Raw genomic sequence first — 9,253 nt, 5'->3', positions numbered from 1 at the left:
GCCTAGGTCCTCTGCAAGGGCAGTACATGCTTTTAACCACTGAGTCAGGTATCCAGTCCCCATAGAATGATTTCTTTGTAATTATAATTCATGTATAAATGAGAATATTCAGCATTTGTAATAATGGGATACTATCACTGTTGCTAGGATACCACATTATTCTCTCAAACATCAGTTGAAGCCCAAATTTAAACCTTTTAATTATCACCTTACTTACAGGAAGTTAGCGGAGATGATATTTGTTATTTATTAACCATGTCATGTTTTGTTCAGGGTGCCTGTAGCTTAGTGTTGTAGGGTCAGCCAAGTGGATTAGAATGTTTGAGATATAATCCTACATTTGAAGTTAAAACTTCAATTAAAAACACTGTTAATGAAGCCCCCCCACACCCAGTATTTGGTACTTTATAAACGGTGAAGCAAGTGGCCCAGAAGGTAAGTTATGTTTGCTGTCATTTGCAGCCTGCCCACAGGAACTTTGTCTGCTCTCCAGTAATGCTAATTGTGTGTCAAATTCTATCTACCGCTGCAGGCAACAGAGGAAAAACAAGTTGGTTAATATGTCTTCAACACAATGAAACTCTTATTTCCTATTAATTTTGTATATCCACTTTTAATAACATACGCAAAGCTAGTAATAACAGGACCGAAGACATAGCTTAATAAAACAAATTTGTTTGCTTTGCTGCTACTTTGGCTATTGAAATCTTCAAGTGTATATTAAGATAGAAATAAAATGTCGTAACATTAATTAAAAAAATTGAGTTCTGCCATTGGTTCAAAGCCAAGCCTCTGTTTGCTCAGGCAACGTGTTCTGATTGATGCTGCTGGGCATCTCTGAGGAGAGATGGCTTCCTGTGCTCCCTCTCTGGTATTTCAGTCTCAGACTTAATAAAAGGCTCCCTTGAGTGTGCTTTTTCTTGCCTGGTTTTAGGAGAGTGTGCAGAGCTGGTAATATGAAGAAAGAAACACCGGTGCCTGAGGAGTAGCATTGAACATCATGGCAACAGAGGCAGAGACAGCACCGGCTATAGAGCAGCAATGGCTGTCTCCAGAACAGCCCTGAATAGTGGCAACTGTGGAAATGGCCATCACAGTAAGACACAGCTGAACAGTTTGAGAGTGGCAGAGAAAGCCATAAAAAGCCAGAAGAGGAACTGTAGGCCCTGGTCACTGAAGAGTTCCTAAGAGCCGTCAAGTATTTAGGGCCACAAATTTCAGACAACTCAGATCCTACAGCTGTAATAGCGGTCACTGTCAAGGGCTGAGCAACCTGGACTTCTGGGAGGGCCTGGAGAATTAGGATATAGTTACCCAAGGGCTGCACAGAGCTCTAACACTAGAGGGCAGCACTTGCTGCTTCTCCTGCAGGCTTGGAACCACTATTCTCTGCGGAGCAGCGTTTGAAGAGTTTGTCTTTGCCTACCCCGATTCCTGTCCTAGCTGACTGACCAGGAACAAGAAGATGGGGTGCTAGGTGGAAGCCGCCTGTGGGTGTTTCCTTGTTACACCTCAGGACATTCACCTGTTCCTTAGTCAGTGTTCTATTGCTGTGAAGAGACATCGTGACTAGGCAACTCTTACTATGGCAAGCATTCGATTGGGGGCTTGCCTACAGTTTCAGAAGCTTGGTCCACTATCATCATGGCAGGGAGCATGGCGGCAAGCATGTCAGGCGTGGTGCTGGAGTAGTTGAGAGCTGCATCCTGATCCACAGGCAGAGAAAGAGCAAGCCTGGGCTTATTATGGGCTTTTGAAGCCTCAAAGCCCACCCCTAGTGAGCCCACCTCCAGTGAGACACTTCTCCAACAAAGTTGCACATTCTAATCCTTCTAATCCTTTCCAAGAGTCCAACTTCTGGGTGGCTAAGCATCTAAATATGTGAGCCTATGGGGTGGGGGGAGACATTCTTATTCAAACCCCACATGTAGATACCCATATTCTTTGTTTGGTTTTGTTTGCTTTGTTCTGTTCTGTTTGTTTAAAGACAGGGTTTTTCTCTGAGTATTTCTAGCTGTCCTAGAACTTGATATTTAGACAGGGCTGGACTTGAACTCACAGAGATCCCTCCTTGCCTCTGCCTCCCAAGCGCTAGGATTAAAGTCGTGTGCCACCAGTATGTGGTGGTAGACACCCATCTTAACACAACAGAAGAATTAAAATTCAGTCAGCCTCTTAGTTAATTTTGCTATAGCTTTGATGAAATGCTCTGACCAGGGCTGGAGAGATGGCTCAACAGTTAAGAACATCTGGCTGCTCTTCCAGAGAACCCATGTTCAATGCCCAGCACCCACATGGCAGCTCACAACTGTGGGTAGCTCCTGTTCCAGGGAATCCGACATTATCATACAGACATACAAAGAGGCAAAACACCAATGTACATAAAAATAAAAATAAACTTTTTTTTTTTAAAGAAATTGACATTTAAAAAAAGAGTCTCTGATCAAAGCAACTTCATTTCTCTTTGGCAGCATATAAGCCAGAAGTGGGATGTACAGAGAAGATTAACATGGCCCCTAAGCAAGGATGATGGGTAAATTTCTAAAGCATTCCATATTTGTTACAAGGTTTATTTGGGCACAGAGTTCAGGTTACATTCGGTCATGGTGGAGAAGTCCTGACAGGCACTGGAGGAAACTGGTCACCTTGTATCCACAGTCAAGAAGCAGTCAAGAGTACATGCCTTCTTAGTGTTCAGCTTGCCTTCTCTACCTGTCACACTCCAGCGTCCCCTGCCTAGGTAGTGGTTCTCCCACTACCTAGATCTCAATCAAGAATAAGATCTAGATCTCAATCAAGAATAACAATACCCAGAGGACCTTGACTCAGGTGGACATCCATGGAGAATCTGAGGCCAGGTCAGCCTTGCCTCTATTCCTCATCGGTGTCTGCTCTAGGCAAGCTCTGAGCTGAGAATCTAGTGGGTCTGGTTGGGATGCTGGACAGAGTCTGTCTGGTACATAGGGATGACTAGTTACTATAGACAATGACCTTGAACTTGGAGTTATTACCTCCCTAGGGAAGGCACTTTTATTTGCTTCATTTGTTGTCTGGGAGGATAATTGCCTCTGTCTGCTAACCTAGGCCTAGTTGTGGAAGCTTCTAGCCTCCGTACACTCTACTTAGGCCTAGAATGTTTTCAACTCCTAAGACTTAATTCTGAATAGGCTCAGCCTTTCTTGTTCTTACTGACCTTTGGCCTGGCTGGTTCAGTTCAGCTGTTCTCGCTCACGCTCTTCTCCCAACTGACTTATTCAATCTGTATTTTTCTCAGCCTCTGACTTGCTCTGCTTGGCCTCACACTAACTCCGACAAACTTTTCTAATCTTCTGGCTTCTCATTCTCTGGCTTGTTCTGTCCTCACCTGTGTCTAGCTTGTTTTCTCATTCAACCTCTTTCTGTAAAATTCTCCTGGTAAAACTGCCTCCTCTCATTCCCTGTGTCTTTCTTAAGTAGCTTCCCTTTCCTCCCTGTTCTTGTGAGAGTTGGGTGTATCCTATTCTGTCAAATCTTTCTCTGCTTGGTCACTTCTTCTGCTACTCAATTAAACATCACTTTCAAACATGGGTGCTTCTTTCTACAAACTAACTTTGCCTTCATTGTTTGGGATTAAAGGCATGTACCAGCACATGTGGACCTAAGCTTTCTTTATCTGAAACTTGCTTTATATCAGGCTGGCCTTGAACTCAGATCTGTTTGCCTCTGTCTCCTGGATTAAAGGTGTGCTTATATTCCAGCAGGATCACACAGACCTAGAGAAGGTCTTTGGATGGGATCTTTTGCCAGGGCAGCTGTGTCCTGAATTAAAATTTCTCTACAGGTTGCAATCTATATCAGTGGCAAATAATGCCTATTGGAAAGACCCAAAGCTTCCCAGGAGCTTCTGGTGGGAAGTCCCCAGAAAAGGCAGGTGTCTGTCCCCTAGTGAGATAGTACTTCCCCAGTCCCCCCAAAGATTGATGCTGTGCTGCAAAACTTGCTCTTTCCCCCCACAGTGTCAAAAGCGGATGAGACACTAAGCCTATTTTGAAAAGAGGATCGTGGGCTGCTAAACCCAGATGATGCAGGGAATTTGTTTGGTCCTTTTCTAAAGATTCTGGAAGTGTTTGTACAGGATTCCCTCGGGAGCAAGGATAGAGTTGATACAGAAAGGAGGATGGCTTCCTTTCCAGTACCTTGGTGGGGTCCCCACTCTGGACAAGCCATTAGGTAGATTTTATAATTCAATTTTAATTTAAAATGGTACTGGATGCTCCTGAAGAGCTTTACAATACCAGAAGCTAGAGCTATTGCTCTGATCTGTTCTCAATAAACTGAGTGAGCATGGCACCCCCTAGAAGTGAGGAGGGAGATAGCAAATTGGCTTTGATCCTGAGCCTTTAGGGTAGTGGTTCTCAACCTTCTTAATGCTGTGACCCTTTAATACAGTTCCTCATGTTGTAGTGACCCCTAACCATAAAATTATGTTGTTGCTACTTTGTAACTGCAATTTTGCTACTGTTATGAACTGTAATGTAAAAAATATGATATATTGGATATCTGATATGCAATCTCTGTGAAAAGGTTGGTCTACTCCCCAAAGGGGTCATGACCCACAGGTTGAGAAACACTGTCCTAGGGTCTGCTTAGTCTCCAGGTCTCTATCCTACAGCAGTGGAGCACAAGAAGGCAGAGTCTCTCACCACTCAAGAAATTATTCCATTTATTTGTCCAAAATCATCATCACCTTCTTCTTCTTTATCATCATTATCATTGTATGTTTTTGTATGTGTGTGCCGCATGACAGCAAAATTGTGTCTGAGTATATTCTATGTTGGCCAGACCAGGATGCAGGGGACTTGAGCCAGAAGCAGGTATAACCCACCACTGCCAGCCAGGCCACACATCACAAAGGTTTTATAACCTTCCCAAACAACATCACCAGCTGGGAACCAAGTGGTCAATCCCATGAGCCTGTGGGAGACATTTTGCATTCTAACCACAACACTCTGTAGAGACGAAAAAATGATGGAAAGACCTTGGCCTTAGTCCACTGTGGAGATTCCCAGTGGATCCGTCGTGTCCCCACCAACAGAGCTTAGCCTCAGAGAGCCTCTGTGCTCAGCACTCCAAAGCCTGTCTTCAGTCAGTTCCACCCAGCTGAGTGAGCACTGACCTCCTGCCTATCTCTATGTATTTCTCTTCTGGGCATTTCTCACAAATGGCATCCTGTAACAGTCTCCGTTCGTTTGGTAGGCTGTTGTTGAGGCTCATCTGTGCTATAGCAGGTGCCAGTGTGCCATTGGTCTTCATTGCCCAGTTGCACTTTATGGCATTGATATGCTTTTGTGTATTCATTCTCCAGGGGACAGACATTTGGACTATTTATAGCTTCCGGTTATTATGAAATAACGCTGCTATGAATATTCATACTCTGAGCTGGCATATATTTCATATTCCTAAATTTTTGAGTTGCATGGTAAGTACTCTTTAAATTTTAAGACAGTGTTTTCCAAAGCAGCTGTACCACTTTACATCGCTGTGAGCAAAATGTGAGTTCCAGACCTGCCACCTCCAACACTTGGTGGTGTTTGTCCTTTTTTATTACAGCCTTTTTATTCTTGTGAGTGGATAATGGTTCCTTGTTACTGCTTAGGTTTTCCTCGCTTAGTGATTCGTGACTTAAGTCACAGTTTTATGGGTGCGCTAGCTGTTTGCATGGCTTCTTTGGGTGTAGTGTCTATTCAAGTCTTCTATCCACTGTGTAACTGGGTTCTTTTCTTGTAATTGGGGGTGAGAGCCTTTTCTGTGCTCTGGCACAAGGCTGGTTCTAGACAGACGGTTCACTATTGGCCCCACCCACTGCCTTGGTCTAATCTGTCTTTTTATTCTCTCAATGGTACTCTCTGCTGTGCCAAAGTTTTAGTGTTAATGAAGATCAATTTATTTTTTTAATGGATCATGTTTTTTTTTTTCTTTCATTTCATATCTAATTACGTTCTATCTACCCCCAAATGAGAGCTTTCGTCTAGTTTTTTAAGTGCTAACATTTAGTTTGGTCTCTGCTTCACTTTGAATTATAATTCGAGTAAGGGTTTATTTATTGTTCTCGTGTGGGTATTTCTTGCCTTGTTTTCTCTCTGTTTCTTTTTTTCCTTCCCTTTTTTTGAGACAGTGTTCTTAAAAAATTATCATTACATCTATCTATTTTGTGAGCGTGTGTGTGAGCTTGCATATACGTGCCACAGGGTATGTGGAGGTTAGAGGTCAATTGCAGAAGTTGGTTTTCTTCTTTCACTACATGGGTCCAGGGAACTGAGTTCAGGTTGCTAGGTTCAACAGCAAACACAGCTTACGATAGCATTGTCATATAGCCAGGATCGCCTTGAATCCACACGTGCTGGCAAAATTACACATGTGCGCCACCACACACAGCTTGATTACATCATTTCCTGTACACATATGGGTTGTGCTCCTACACCTGAGAAAGCATCATCTTAAAAAGCAGGTGTAATGAATGGTACATGCCTGCAGCCCTAGCGCTTGGGAGATGGAGGCATCAGGATCAGGAGTTCAAGGTTATCCATAGACTGGAGGCCAGTGTGAGACTCTGTCTCCAAAAAAAGAAAGAAAAAAAAAAAAAGATGTTTTGGTTTATGGCTTCAGACATGCCTGGCTGGCCCCATTGCTTCAGTCAGAATGTCTCACAATGAGTGTGTGGTATAGCAAAGTGCCTCACCTTATGGCCAGGAAGCAGAAAGACAATCAGGCAAGGTCAGGCACGACACACCTGGAGAGGGTCCACGAGCAACTTCCTGTAAAGGCACCGCATCCTCACCGCCCATTCACTCTGGAATCAGCTGATTCACCCACTGACAACATGAGTACCCTCTTGAAGCACTAGCCTTGAACCAAGCTTTCAATACTCGACCGTCTGGGAACTTCCACATTCAGTAATATGGAGCTGCTCCAGTTCCTGCTCTGACAATTTTGAAGAATTACGTCTTCAAAGGATTTCTCCATTTGTCATCTGAGTTGAGAATGCAGTGGAGAGAAACGTTCATAATATTCCTTTAATGTGTCTTTTTAAGGGTCTCTACTGCTGACCCTTCTTTCACTTCTGACATGGGAAATTTCCTTTTTATCCTTTAAGGCTAGAGTTTTTATATTTATATTGAATTATATTTTAGATCTCTCTGTCTCTTTGCTTCTGTCTCTGTCTCTCTCTCTCGTGTGTGTGTGTGTACATGTGCATGCACACTTGCCCTTGGTACACATATAGTGCTCAGAGTACAACTTTTGAGAGTCAGCTCTCCCCTTCCACTGTGGGTTCTGGAAACAAGCTCAGGTCATCAGGCTTGAGTGTCACGCACTTTTGTCAGCTCAGCAATCTTGCCTGCCCCTTTGAGATTTCTTTTTTTTTTTTTTTATGTTTTAATGTTTTAAAAGGGGTGATTTTATTGCACAAAAGCTATGCCTCAATGAATCTGACTTTTTTATTTTTTATTAATTACACTTTATTCATTTTGTATCCCCCATAAGCCCCTCCCTCCTCCCCTCCCGATCCCACCCTCCCTCCCCTTTCTGCATGCATGTCCCTCCCCAAGTCCACTGATAGGGGAGGTTCTCCTCTCCTTTCTGATCTTAGTTCTCGTCAAAAGTGGCTGCATTGTCCTCTTCTGTGGCCTGATAAGGCTGCTCCCCCCTCAGGGGGAGGTGATCAACGAGCAGGCCAATCAGATTATGTCAGAGGCAGTCCCTCTTCCCATTACTAAAGGACTAATGTTTATTCTGATATCACTTGTAATGCTCTACTTCACAGATTTATGATGGGTTCTGTTTTCCCATCCCTTTATTCTCATTACGTTTAAATTTTTCTTTCTTTGAAATTCCTCCTCTTCTTTCATTTTCACACTCATCATTCCTTCCCTTGTCTCTAACTTCCCACTCCTAATATACCGGCTTATAGAGTGATTTTAAGTATATATTATCTTTTTCAAATTTAATATCTTCTTTTCAGCTGACGAATAAAATTGTGTCTACTTATTAAGACCTCTCTATACATTGTTGAGTGACATTCTTGTCTCACCCATGTCCATCCAATGCTCCTGTGTAAACTGCAAGATATTCTGCTCCATTTTCCCCACAGAGCTGATCCTTTATCAGGCAGGGGCTAGTTGTATGTGCCCACATGTCTGGGAGTGGCTTAATCAAACCCTAATGTAGGTGTGGCTGGGAAGGCATTTTGTGGGCGTGGCTAACTTTATGCACAGGAGGTGGCCCTTGATAATGTGTTCTGAAAGATGTTTAGAGATGTCAACTATGCAGGTGCTTGGGGTCAGGGGTGTTGGGGGGGCAGGTGAAAACACTTTCCTAGAAATGGAAGGAAACGCTTCCCCACGGTAATGGAGCAGAGACCTGGAAAGAATGGTGTTCTGCCGTTCCGGTGGAAAGTATAATGAGGAGTGAGAGCCTTGGGTGTTTAGCTGAGATTTTCAAGCAGAGTGTTAAGGGTGTTGTTGAGCTGGTGTTGCATCGCCAGGGAAGAAAGGGAAGACAGAGGCAAGATCTGTTAAGCGAAAGCAAGTTAGCACATAATTATTTGAGAGCCTCCTGGCCTATCCAGGTCACAAAAGTCATTTAACTTAGCACCATGGGAAGAATACATCTAAATGGTGGTTGAAGTGATAAAACTGAGCGAGGAGTGCAGACAGATGACCTGGTCTTCAGAACGCTCTTTTGATAGAACTAGGAGATTCACAAGGCCTTAAAGAATGTCCTGTCAGCAGAATGCTGCCAGCCGGGACTGGGATGGACAGATTCAGGACAGGGCGAGGAAAAGCTGCTGGATTTCCACGATTCTGCAAGCAGAAAGCGGGGCTGCCGTTGTTACACTGAGAATGTGCTATGCTTCAAGACAGAGGGGAAGGCGTTCTGCACCACTGCAGGCTTCAGGGGTCTCTCCAGGCCCGGAGAGTGGAGCATGGAGCTGCAGAGAAGTCTTGGGAGGCATGTATTTTTCCTGCTAGGTTTCATCTTGCTCGGGCTTGGTGGTTCCTTCACTGTTATTTTCTTCCCTCGGAATGGAAGTGCCGGTCTCTTATTTATCCTGTTCTTGCAGCTTAGAAGAACACGACTTGTCTTCTCGCTGCTGGGACCCCAGGTGGAGAGAGGTGCTGAGTATATTCAAGAACCCCAGAAGAGCTTTAAACAGAGGGCAACATGTACACACACACACACACACACACACACACACACACACACACACACACAC

At 43.9% G+C, this 9,253-nt stretch overlaps 1 non-coding gene across 1 annotated transcript; it reads left to right on the top strand.

Annotated features, from left to right (window-relative positions):
- The first annotated feature begins 2,457 nt into the window (after nt 1–2,457).
- LOC129678251 (U6 spliceosomal RNA) lies at nt 2,458–2,561 on the top strand. Its single transcript, XR_008720333.1, has one exon. It is a non-coding gene; the product is annotated as a U6 spliceosomal RNA (small nuclear RNA).
- The last annotated feature ends 6,692 nt before the right edge of the window (nt 2,562–9,253 follow it).

The sequence above is a fragment of the Psammomys obesus genome, unplaced genomic scaffold (assembly GCF_907164565.1).
Source record: "Psammomys obesus unplaced genomic scaffold, mPsaObe1.curated_primary_1811, whole genome shotgun sequence".
Taxonomy (NCBI): domain Eukaryota; kingdom Metazoa; phylum Chordata; class Mammalia; order Rodentia; family Muridae; genus Psammomys; species Psammomys obesus.
Note: the sequence above shows the minus strand (reverse complement) of the source record. Positions and strands in the feature narration are given on the sequence as shown.